The sequence below is a fragment of the Pollicipes pollicipes genome, unplaced genomic scaffold (assembly GCF_011947565.3).
Source record: "Pollicipes pollicipes isolate AB1234 unplaced genomic scaffold, Ppol_2.1 Scaffold_7261;HRSCAF=8764_pilon_pilon_pilon, whole genome shotgun sequence".
In the NCBI taxonomy this organism is placed as follows: Eukaryota; Metazoa; Arthropoda; class Thecostraca; order Pollicipedomorpha; family Pollicipedidae; genus Pollicipes; species Pollicipes pollicipes.
In genome coordinates this window covers 7079887-7091129 of record NW_023597054.1, presented here as the reverse complement: position 1 = coordinate 7091129, position 11243 = coordinate 7079887, and positions in this window count along the sequence as shown.

Genomic DNA, 11243 nt, shown 5'->3' with positions numbered 1-11243 from the left:
TTTGTTTCCGCCTAAAATGCCACGACAAGTCTTATCTCTTGAAAAGCAGCCAGCGAAATGAAGGCTCATGTAAAATCTGTTGTACTGAGAGCCATCGATTCACTTTCAAAATTCTCACCAGCCTATGTTCAGGCTATGTCTTGGCATCTACCCTGCGGAAGCAGATGCCTCCTCAATTACACAAAATGCCTACCCGCTCGTGGAATTTCGGCTCACCAGGAATGACAACGCTGAAATGGAAGAATATTCTTGAAAAGCTGGATAGCCTTATTTCCCGAATAACATAGATGAGTCGGATAGGCAAGGGTGTGCAACAGCGAGAAACAGCTCTAGATACATATCTAGAATAGCAGGCATTACAATTGAATAAAGAGTGATCACCTCCACCTTTATCCCCTCGGTCGTCGGGCTGGTTTTTCAGAAAAAGCTCCCAAAGTACACCCTGAGCTTGCCCCCTCCCACTTTTTGAAACGTTCCTACGTCTATGCGTGAGCTCCTGCTCCGTTTCCCGCCCGCTCCCTTTCCATTACTCGCTTTCCCACATCCGACCCACTCATCACTTCCTCGTTTTATCGGGGTCGCCGTGCCCCCTCGCCCGTGTCCACGGGTTGATCGGATCCTGGTGGCTGAGGGGCGCGTCGTGCGGGTTAGTCAGGGCACGTCCCAACACTCCACTTTGGCCAGGATATCCGGGGCGTGGAGGGCCTGTGGGGCCTTACACGGGTCTAGCGGCTAGTCGCTCACGTTGCGGTTGGGTGCTCTGGGTGGGTCTACGCTTGGAGCGCCTGGTCGCGCGCAACGGCTTTAAGAGTCAAGGAGCGGCGGCGCTGAGCCACGCTCAGGACGGGGAGGGGTCTCCCCGGTTACAACTGGCCGTGTGGGAGGCGTCGTTCGCCCCGTATAGCACCGGGGTAGCCTTGGCGGCGACCGCCTCCCGAGGGACTGTTGGGCCGTCCCCCAGTTGGGCTCTGAGGTGGGTGGGGAGCCCCAGTGCCGAAATGAAAACCACCTTTTCTGGTGTCTTCTCGCCCAAAAAGCACCCGTCCTCCGAAAGGGGACGGACCTCGATAAGCGCAGGGTGCAGAGAAGGATCTGCGCTCCCCGGCCCACGGATCCTAATCCCCGGAAGTGATGCGATTAAGCTGGCTTCCCTCTCACCGTTTCAGAGGCGGAAGGGCTGCGACAGGTTTAGGTAAATCATTAGATGCAATAAGCTCAGGGATAAAAAAATAGACGTAGAGTTCGCTAGTGGTCTGGAGGTGAACCGGGCTATATGGCAGTTAACGAAATTACGCATAGTGTTCGGGGTGAGACTGGCAGGTATGAAAAGACCGTATCGATATTAGCAACATCACATAAGTCCAAGAATTCGTCCAGGGGCGTGGTCAATTGTTTTGATCTTCATGACGCCGCCGAGGACGAGATAGTCGAGGAACTATCAAAGTTTTGCTTAGGATTCTCGTCGGACGAGGAGGAGGGCTGATGCTCGCCAACAATCTCATACTGACGTTTAGATCCACTGCTTTGCCGGCCGAGATACGTGTGGGATACGCTCGCGTAAAGGTTCGCCCTTATGTGCCTAACTTAATGCGGTGCTACCAGTGCCAGCGATTTGGCCACACCGAACTCCGCTGTCGTAACCGCCCAGCGTGTAGTAAATGTGCGTCATTCGAGGACACGAGCAAAGTTTGCACCCCCGCTGAACCCCACTGCGTCAATTGCGGCAAGCACCAAGTCCCGCACACGACGTACTACCGTGCATGCCCAGCCTACGCGAAAAAGGAGATTATATCGATTAAAACCTCCAAAAACCTCTCATTCCGTGGAGCTCGTAAACTTTACGACAGCTCCCGAAAATATCGTATGCGTCCAAAGTCAAAACTTCGTCGCCACAAAGTAATGTCATCAAGCAAATGACGGCAGTTCAGTTCGTAGGACTTTTGAAGTCGTTTAGGCCGCTCTGCCGGCCCCCTCGGTGCGCGCTGGATCACCGACGGGCGGCGGTTGGATGACGGCTCGGCGTGGTCGGAGTCCTCGCGCGCCATTGGCTCTCCACTTGTCTGCGGCTCAATCGGTCTGTTCACTACAGACACCCCTTGCCAGTGCCTGTGAGCGAGTGGAAAAGACGCTGGAGCACCAGGAAGCTGACAGGCGCGCCCGGGAGGCCTAGCGGGCGCGTCTGGTTGAACACAAGCCGACTAAGACAACTAACCAATTGTCTAGGGCTGGCCAGGGACCCACTCCCACAGGAGCAGCCGCTCCACCGTCCAGACGACGTGTAGAGGCCCCTGGAGGTCCCCCGGAGCGCTGAGGCATCCGATGGGTCCTCCTCCGGCGCCACCACATACTGTTCCTGCTTCGCCGGCGCCATCACCGTCTAGAGCGGGGCGCCCGGAAAAGCGTGGCTCTCCCTGGCCCATCTCGCCCTCAGATGAAAGCCCGCGTGTTCGGACCAAAGCACGGCCGGCGTCAGTGGGTCCGGACCCCAGTGACACCACGAGGACCCTGAGCTCCGTAGCTGGACCGGCCGGGTCCTCTGCGACCGGTGTAGCCGAGTTCTTTTAGATCGTCCGTTTCATACTGTGATCTTCCATATCCCGTAAACTCGTCTTTTTATATACGTGGTTACTGCGGAGCGGTAAACGGGTAAAGACCGTCCTCACCTTTTAGCTCCATGACAAACATTTTACAGAGGAACTGTAGGGGCATTCAGACATCATTGGTGACGACTGTCGCGTTCTTGCCACGAATCAGCTGCTTTCCATTTTTGAATAATGTAGGATTTTTAGCCATTTACACACCTATGTATTGATTTTGCTCCTATGGGCGCAAAATGATCCTAATAGTCGGCGCGCCCTAAAACCCCAATCAAGAGCAAAAAGGCTACTCAGCCTCGAACACACCCGACTCATCGCAGAACTGAAAACCTCAACCAGCTGTTTGCAACAGGCCGAATTAGTACGCTTAGACCCATATATGTGCGAGTCAGCAAACCTTTTCAAGACGCGGGCATTAAGCCATATGCTGTGGCCATACTCAGAGGTCCAGTGTGTCCACCTTGAAAGCTCATGGAACTTGCCAACGACCTTATTTATGTGCGTCGGGCAAGACATCCACGACCGTCAAAGAGTTCTGTTCACAGTTTCTGTCATGTGTGGGTTCAAAGTACCAGACGTATTTGCACATTTAAACAGATGGCTCGAAATTTAAAAAAAGAAGCCGGATGCGACGTTGTCCCTGGGGACGGGACAAAGTGTTTTACATTGTCCCAGCACTGTCCAGTATTCACTTCTACTCGCCCGTTTGCTCGGTGTAAGAAGTGAGCTCTTACGCGCCGGAGCAGGACACCTCGCGAGCAACTCTCTTGCGCGCCGAATACATTGGAGGCTATGGTACTTGAGTGCACCCAAAATGACCACGGCAATCGACGCACCCGAAAAACCTGAAAACAAGTCAAAATGAAATCCGTTTTCATTTAAAAGAACGGTTCCGTACGTAAAGATACTGGGACAAGCACCAATATTGCAAAAGAAAGCTCTAAACAACAAAATTTCACTATTTAGGGAATATTATCCTCAATACAGCATTGCTTCATTCTATCGTGGGACGTTTTTTATGATGTCAGAGTTGCTGCCAGCCTGACCGTGTCACATTTGCCACTGAAGCGGACAACCTGACTGATGCGCGTGTGTTTCGACTATTTTTCGTGGTGTTCTTTTACGTTTGTCCGGGATGACATGTTTTTTACCTGTACCTTATTACCTTACCTTATTTACCTTATTTGCATTGTCGATTAAAGCGCTTTTCTTGAGTTATTCGATTCCCATCTCACTTCCGCCAGGACAAGTAGAACTGTCCAAATGTCTGTATTATGTAACACCAAACGCGATTCGTGTTCGAAAGTTGCATTTAACATGTTAAGCTCCCTGTAAGCCAGCTGTTGTTCCCTGCCGCGACAACGCATGCTGAGGTACTCTCAACACGAACCAATCAATGGTCATGTTCCCATTGACCCTGAACACAGCGTTGTCATTGAGCAGGCGAAATTCGTGTAACATTTCTATGTCGTCATGCACCAGTGAGGATGTTTGGTATGATAAACTGTGCCGGTTAATTGGACGTCATGTATCTCAGGGGGGACTTCAAATTGGGCTGCCGTCATCAAATCAGGGGGCACGCAATAGTCCGCACGAGCTCGCGTGCCTCTACCTCGGACAGGAGAACATTTGAAGTCTTAAAAAAGTCACAACTGCTAACTGCGGATAATTGTTTTGAAAATGACTACCCCAGTTCAAAACGCCACTAGAATTATCGAGTGCAGCCACAGCAAGCAGTGAGAACGAAACGAATATTATGGGCACAGGGATCAGGTTCTCCGTCCCGATAGCGATGCTGGCAGCTCGGTTGGTTTCAGCGTCTACGCAAATATTTTCAATTTTAAATGCTATGGTCCTGCACCGGCTAAAGGTAAGGTATCTGCTGTTATAGTCTTCAACAAATGGGCCTACATTTAGGTTCTGAGCTCAGTTTGTGTGGTGTTGACAAATAATGTTTTTGGAGCGAATCATTACGTCGCTTCCTTGCATCATCAAATACTGTAACGGTTTGAGCACCACAGCAAGAATTGTTAGGTCCAATTAACTTCGGTCTTATTATACATCAGTGGCTCAATTTGAGTGACTTAGTTGCGTTTAAGGCCTGTATAGCACGCATGCATTTGCAAGCGGTGGTCAAAAGGTTATTCCTGTATAACCAAAGGCCAAACTCTTTGACTCCATTTGAACTGCACTGTCAATAACACGCGCCTGTGCCACAAAACAACATGCCACCAAGATTTACAAGAAACATGCAGCATTTGACATTTGTGCAGCGAAGCAGATGACAGGCCCGAGAAACAGCAATGTTGGTTCGTGATTGATCACCAGCATATTCCTTCCTGTTATGTAATATGCAAACATCCCAATTGCATTATCACCCGCTGCAACGAATGCAGTGAGCCAGTATGCAAAGAGCCGGTGATGCCTCTCAAGACACAACTGTTTTATCTACCCACCAATATCGCATGAGTGACGCCAATTGTTTTATCCACACACCAACATCGCATGACTGACGCCAGTCGTGTAGCGGTAATAACATTACCACTTCTTCCCCAGTTTCTCTTGTTGATTTCACGAAAAAAGTAAGAAGGCTATGGTAAGAGATGAATTAATGCTGTTTATGCCTTATCCCATTTTCTTCATAGAATTGCGTTTGAAACGCCCAGGGGAGACGCCACCGACGCTTCACGCCTCACTGAACACTGGGCGAGTATGCATATGAATTTACTACGGACCGGCATGTGGGATTCGGTTTATTGAAAAATCATTTTTGCCCCAAGATGCATCAGTCAGCTGGCCAGCTAATCTGACTTGAACATGCCATCGTTATCACAGTCACAGACACTTCTTAGTTTCTTAACAATGAGACGATTACAATAGACCCAATTCATTGGCACAAAAATGCAAAGCACTGAAATCTGAACACCTGTAGGTAAATGACCCTTTATTTTTAGCGCACGTGTGGTGGATGTCGACGAGCTCCTGAAACTCTCTCTCTCTCTCTCTCTCTCTCTCTCTCTCTCTCTCTCTCTCTCTCTCTCTCTCTCTCTCTCTCTCTCTCTCTCTCTCTCTCTCTCTCTCTCTCTCTCTCTCTCTCTCTCTCTCTCTCTCTCTCTCTCTCTCTCTCTCTCTCTCTCTCTCTCTCTCTCTCTCTCTCTCTCTCTCTCTCTCTCTCTCTCTCTCTCTCTCTCTCTCTCTCTCTCTCTCTCTCTCTCTCTCTCTCTCTCTCTCTCTCTCTCTCTCCTCTCTCTCTCTCTCTCTCTCTCTCTCTCTCTCTTCTCTCTCTCTCTCTCTCTCTCTCTCTCTCTCTCTCTCTCTCTCTCTCTCTCTCTCTCTCTCTCTCTCTCTCTCTCTCTCTCTCTCTCTCTCTCTCTCTCTCTCCTCTCTCTCTCTCTCTCTCTCTCTCTCTCTCTCTCTCTCTCTCTCTCTCTCTCTCTCTCTCTCTCTCTCTCTCTCTCTCTCTCTCTCTCTCTCCTCTCTCTCTCTCTCTCTCTCTCTCTCTCTCTCTCTCTCTCTCTCTCTCTCTCTCTCCTCTCTCTCTCTCTCTCTCTCTCTCTCTCTCTCTCTCTCTCTCTCTCTCTCTCTTTCTGTACCTGTCTCTCTCTCGATTGTGGAATGAGGTTCTTTGACAGCAGATGACGATGTTGTAATAATATAACTATGGCTCCTGTGCACGTCTGTCCAAATTATACTGCCATTTCGAGACCGAGTTTAGAAAAACAAAAATAATTATGCTCAGGATGTCAGTGAAAGGTGTAAGGAAGCGCAAGGGTGGTCTGTCATCTTTTTTCGAGTTTCATAACCCTTCAAATTTGTGATCCAGCCCCAGCCATGGCATAGATATGCGAGGCGTCGCTTGGGAACAACGTGGCCTGGGCCGCGTGTAGGGTAACCACCAATATGGGGCCTTGCGTTGTACGCTTCAACATATATATTACAAAAATTGTTTTTGGAAATGCGCACGACCTTGGCGTACTAGATCACAGGACCCAGGTCAGAATCTGCACAGCGCCGTTCAGGCGGTTACTAAAATTGGAGCTCTTTTGCTGAAAATAGTTGTGCAAGCTTACGAAAACCAGGTTGTCACGACTTACTCGAAGATGAATTTGGATCCCGGATTTTCATGATCATATAGTTGCTGCCACCTGTCTGGTTCATTGTCATATAATAGCTGCCACCTGTCTCTGGTTCAGTGTCATACAGTGGCTGCCACCTGTCTCTGGTTCACCCGGCACCATTTTCAGCTAAAACGTGTGGCACCAGGGCTCTGTGCATGAACTTCCTCACGATCATTGCTCGGTCATTTCCCATTTCGAGATCCAGCCATGATATTAAGGATTCAACCTGCTGGTGACTTCGTGCCAGCGAGTATTCCGCAATCCACCCGTAGTACGACAGGCAGAGTACCCATTGCCTGTTTACGTGCAAAGACGTCCATAGTGTACTCCCATGTGATCATGCTTAAATCGTTTGTCATTTCATTACACACAGGCCAATCACACAGATCGCAGGCTGTATAAAATTCATAATGAACAGTCTCATGTTTTTATTGCAAGCTAATTCTTAGTTGGGCTTTTGAATGCCATTGAAACTGCATGCAAACGATCATTTTGTTGTCAGAGCGTTAGTATTTACGAAAACTAACTGAAGACATTTTAAGCACTTATCAGCCCAACAACCAATCGTGAAAAAACGCTATTGTCGGCTCCCTATTTGTGGAGCCCCTGGCTCCCTTACATACAGCCATGGGTGCAGGTAAGTTTTTTGTGTACATGTGTGCTAAGGTGGGTACAAAACTCAAAGAACAATACGTGTATGGGATGAAAATCTTATGGTAGGAGATCAAGCCGTTCTATAAACGCAGCCATCGATAAGAGCGAAACTCTTACCATTTTCACACATACCATGGTTTCACACTACTGGTTGCAAGATTGAACAATTCCTTTGGTCTTATATCCACTAGGATTTTATGTTTCGCGGTCATTCTCCAATAAAGAATTGTAAAAAAAGCTTTTTTGAGTGGTACTACGGTGATACCAAGTGTTCGAAAGCTTTCAGGTCGTTCTTGCTGTAGATAGGAGCTATAGATTCTATCAGGGATATAGTTTCTTATTCAGCTGCGAAAGCTCCAGCCCACCCAGCCCTGCGCTTCTCCCCCTCCCTCCCCCAACTTCGCGAGGAAAGAGGGCCAAAACCGGGGAAAATCCGTGAGGTAAATCCGGACATTTTTACCTGTTTGATCTCCCCCACAAATTATTTTGCCAAAGTGTATCACTGAACCATTCAGCAGGCAAAGTACCTTTGTTGGCAGGTTTTATGCAAGTGGCAATGTCCATGCACGTGCCGCCGCCTCCTTGCAGCCCGTTAGCTACAGCGGTCCGCTAGACACCGCGACCGTTAGCTGCTGCAGCATCTCAGGCATTAATGGTGGCACGGCAGTTCAGCGGTAGTGCCCCCCCCCCCCCCCCCCTCCTCCCCATCCGCTTGCATCAGTAGGGACCAGCCTGTCCTCCCTGGTATAGGTGGCCTCCGTCACGAGCAGGACGTAGTTTTCCTTTCCTGTGGCAGGAAGGAGCTCTCGTCATGAAAGAGAACAGGTCCTCGTCACGGAAGAAAGGCAGCCATCGACACGAGGCGAGACTGCTGTCGGTGCGAAGACGCAACCGGCCCACCCCAAAACCCCAATCAACAAAAACAAACACAGGCGAGCGGAAGTGCAAACGGAGAGGAGCAGAAAAAAGGCGATCTCCATGGTTGCGACTGACGCCTAAAATGAAGGCGTACCACGTCACCAAAAAGCGCCGGCCCTCGCAACAACAGAGAAGCAGCCTACCACGGAGGACAAGTGGACAACCTCGCTCGCGATAGCGCGTCATCATCCGGACATGCATGCGTACATGATAATCCGGGCTTCGTATAAACACATGTGGCAACACTGACCGAGCTCTCGGTAACGTTGCAAAGTGCTCATCTCATCTGGCAGGAATCGTTACAAACGGCTATCTTTTCTCGCGATCGCAGATTGCTGGCCGTGGCATGGCGCGGGCGTTTGTCGCGGAGCTGCGGTGCCGCCGCCGCGGTCAGCCGCAGACACCTCAAATAACTCGGCCGCCGTCACAGCTCAGACGTGGCCGGCCGTGTCCCGTGTTGACATTGGCGCCCGGCTGACCGCAAGCGGCGCCGCAGCGCGGGACGGCACCAAGCGGGGGCGGACAAGTTCCCGTCTCGAGACCCGCCCCGCTGCGGAAGGGCGCGCCACCGCCGGACGCTCGGGTCAGCGGGCTTTCCGCTCCGGCCGGCCCAAGGCACCATCCGGGGCTTATTTGCCCGCCGAGGCGTCGTGAGAGGCGGATGCTGGGCCTCTCCAGCCGCGCGCCGCCCAGCCTCAAGGCAATCTCCACCGGAAGCAGCACACCGAGCCCGGCCGGCGCCGGCGCCGACGGTGGTCGCGGCGCCGGCCGGGCTCGGCGGCTGGGGCGACGGCGCCGGCGCCGGAATCCGAAGCGGGTCGTGCGTGACGCCAGGGCCGCCTCCGCAGGTCGGCGGCGGCGGTGGCGCGGACTGGCGCCACCGCCGTCTCAGACAGCCCACACCGGACATTGCATCCTGGCATCTGCCGCCAGGTCCAGCTCTCTCGCCTCGCCGGGAGAGGCGACGGAACCTGGCAAAACTCTGACTGTAGCAAACTCCTCTCGTCCCAGTGAGCCGCGACAGCTTTAGGATCCTCAACTTTAGGCTGGGGCTGCTCTGAATGCGTTTAGGTGCTGACATGAAGAGCACTTAGGTAAATCATACATAACACTGATGCCCTAAAGTACACTCGATTATAGATGATTGTCGTCAGGGTAGTGCTCCCGTGTATTAGCCACTTATACCACGCCACAGACAGGACCATTCATGGCCAACGTTCTGATACCGCAGCCTACCAAAATCGCGTAATTGTCAGCACCTGATGTGGCCCATGGGACCAAACTGGGGTAATGTCAGCACCTGTTAAGGCCTATGGCACCAGTGAGCTGAAGTCGCTAGCACAGTCTGACGACCCACTCTTCCGGCACCTGTCCCCACGGCCATTCAAAAAGATGTAACCGACAACCGCGCCAGCTGGCTTTCACCGACTCATGACGTCCCAGACCACTTCCTATCAACTTTTTGACTCCTGTCTGCAGATGCGCATCTGCGTTGCTAGATGGTCGTCTCATTTTGCCCTAATGGCATGGGACGGATCCGCAGCTAGGCTGCTGAGCGGTAAAATTGCCGCGTGGCTCAGGCACTCGTTCTGGAATTTGTCAGGCCTTATGTGCTTGGGCGCTACGGTCATACCTTTCTATTTACACGACCACCCTCGGAGAGACGGAATGGTTGAGTGTTTTGCGCCTCCGGCCTCCACATGGGGCACGAGTTCAAACTTCGGTTTTGCCATGGCCGCTGAGCGGTAATATGGCGCCTGCAGTCCCTGGCACTCCATAAAAAACGTGCACGAAGACACGCATCTCGTGCCGTCATAGAAACAGCCACCTTGTTTGTTTGACTGCAGGTTTGTTTGATAGCTACCCCGTAGCAATTTGGTAAGCCTAGCACTGTGCCTCCATGACATAATTGCCAATCATGGCTCAGCATACACCATATGTCTGCGATGTTCTGTCCAATGTTGCAGATACTGGGAGAGGCGATCAAACAGGATTGGGGAGCATAGTGAAATTCTCTCTGGCAAAAGTCCAGAGCACGAACACAATGCTACGACTTGGCGTTTCTTTGGGTTTGGGTTGTTAAATGACACGAACAATTCTTTTGAGTTCTTTATGCCACCGTTTCTTGTGCCTGTGCTTATAGAGATAGCGGAATAAAACCCTTTAGCAGTTTGAGACCATGCTATTAGGTAATCTAGGTCACGCGCGACATCATTTTGAAGCAATGTCATGTCAGAAGCCAGCATGCGTTCTTGATCAGGCTAATTATTTGTTGCTTTTTGTGTCCGGTCAATGTTATTCAGTCTGTTTTTCACCACATACTTGATACGGACTGGCATACCAGATCGCTGAGCTATACCTGTTTTGCTGTGCATCACGTAATGGCTGGAGATCTCCGCAATATCATCAATTTTTCCAATGAAATCAGATCGGTACAGACATTTTTAGTTCGAAAATGCCTGGCTTAAATGATAACTATATAACTTAAACTATATGCACATAGGCTCAATCGTTTAAATATCGGAAGTGCTCGGACCCTCAACCTGAAGGACGTTAAGCCCTTATATCTCCGCCATTCGTCGTTTGTCCTGTTAATCGACTACGGTGACACGATCATCTTGTTCTGCCCAGCGTCCGCTTTGGGATAGGCTGTTCCCTCGCCGCATCCGTCAGCCCGTCTCTACTGAGCTTAGCGTTTATTGCTATTCATTTTGTTCAGCCTCATGTTTAATTAGCACCAAGTTATCCTTGAGACCCCTGTTTTGTCACTCTTCAAATTGCAATCGCCCTCTGTCTTGAGACGGCGCCTGACACAGTCCTAGCTACTCCTCATTCTATTTATCTGTTGCTGGAATGCTTTTGCCGATTTAAGGTCATGGGTCGTTCCTTTGTCGTTTATTCCTGTTATCTCTACCTACACTCATGGTGGCCATGAACGGCCTCCGTGGCTTCATAG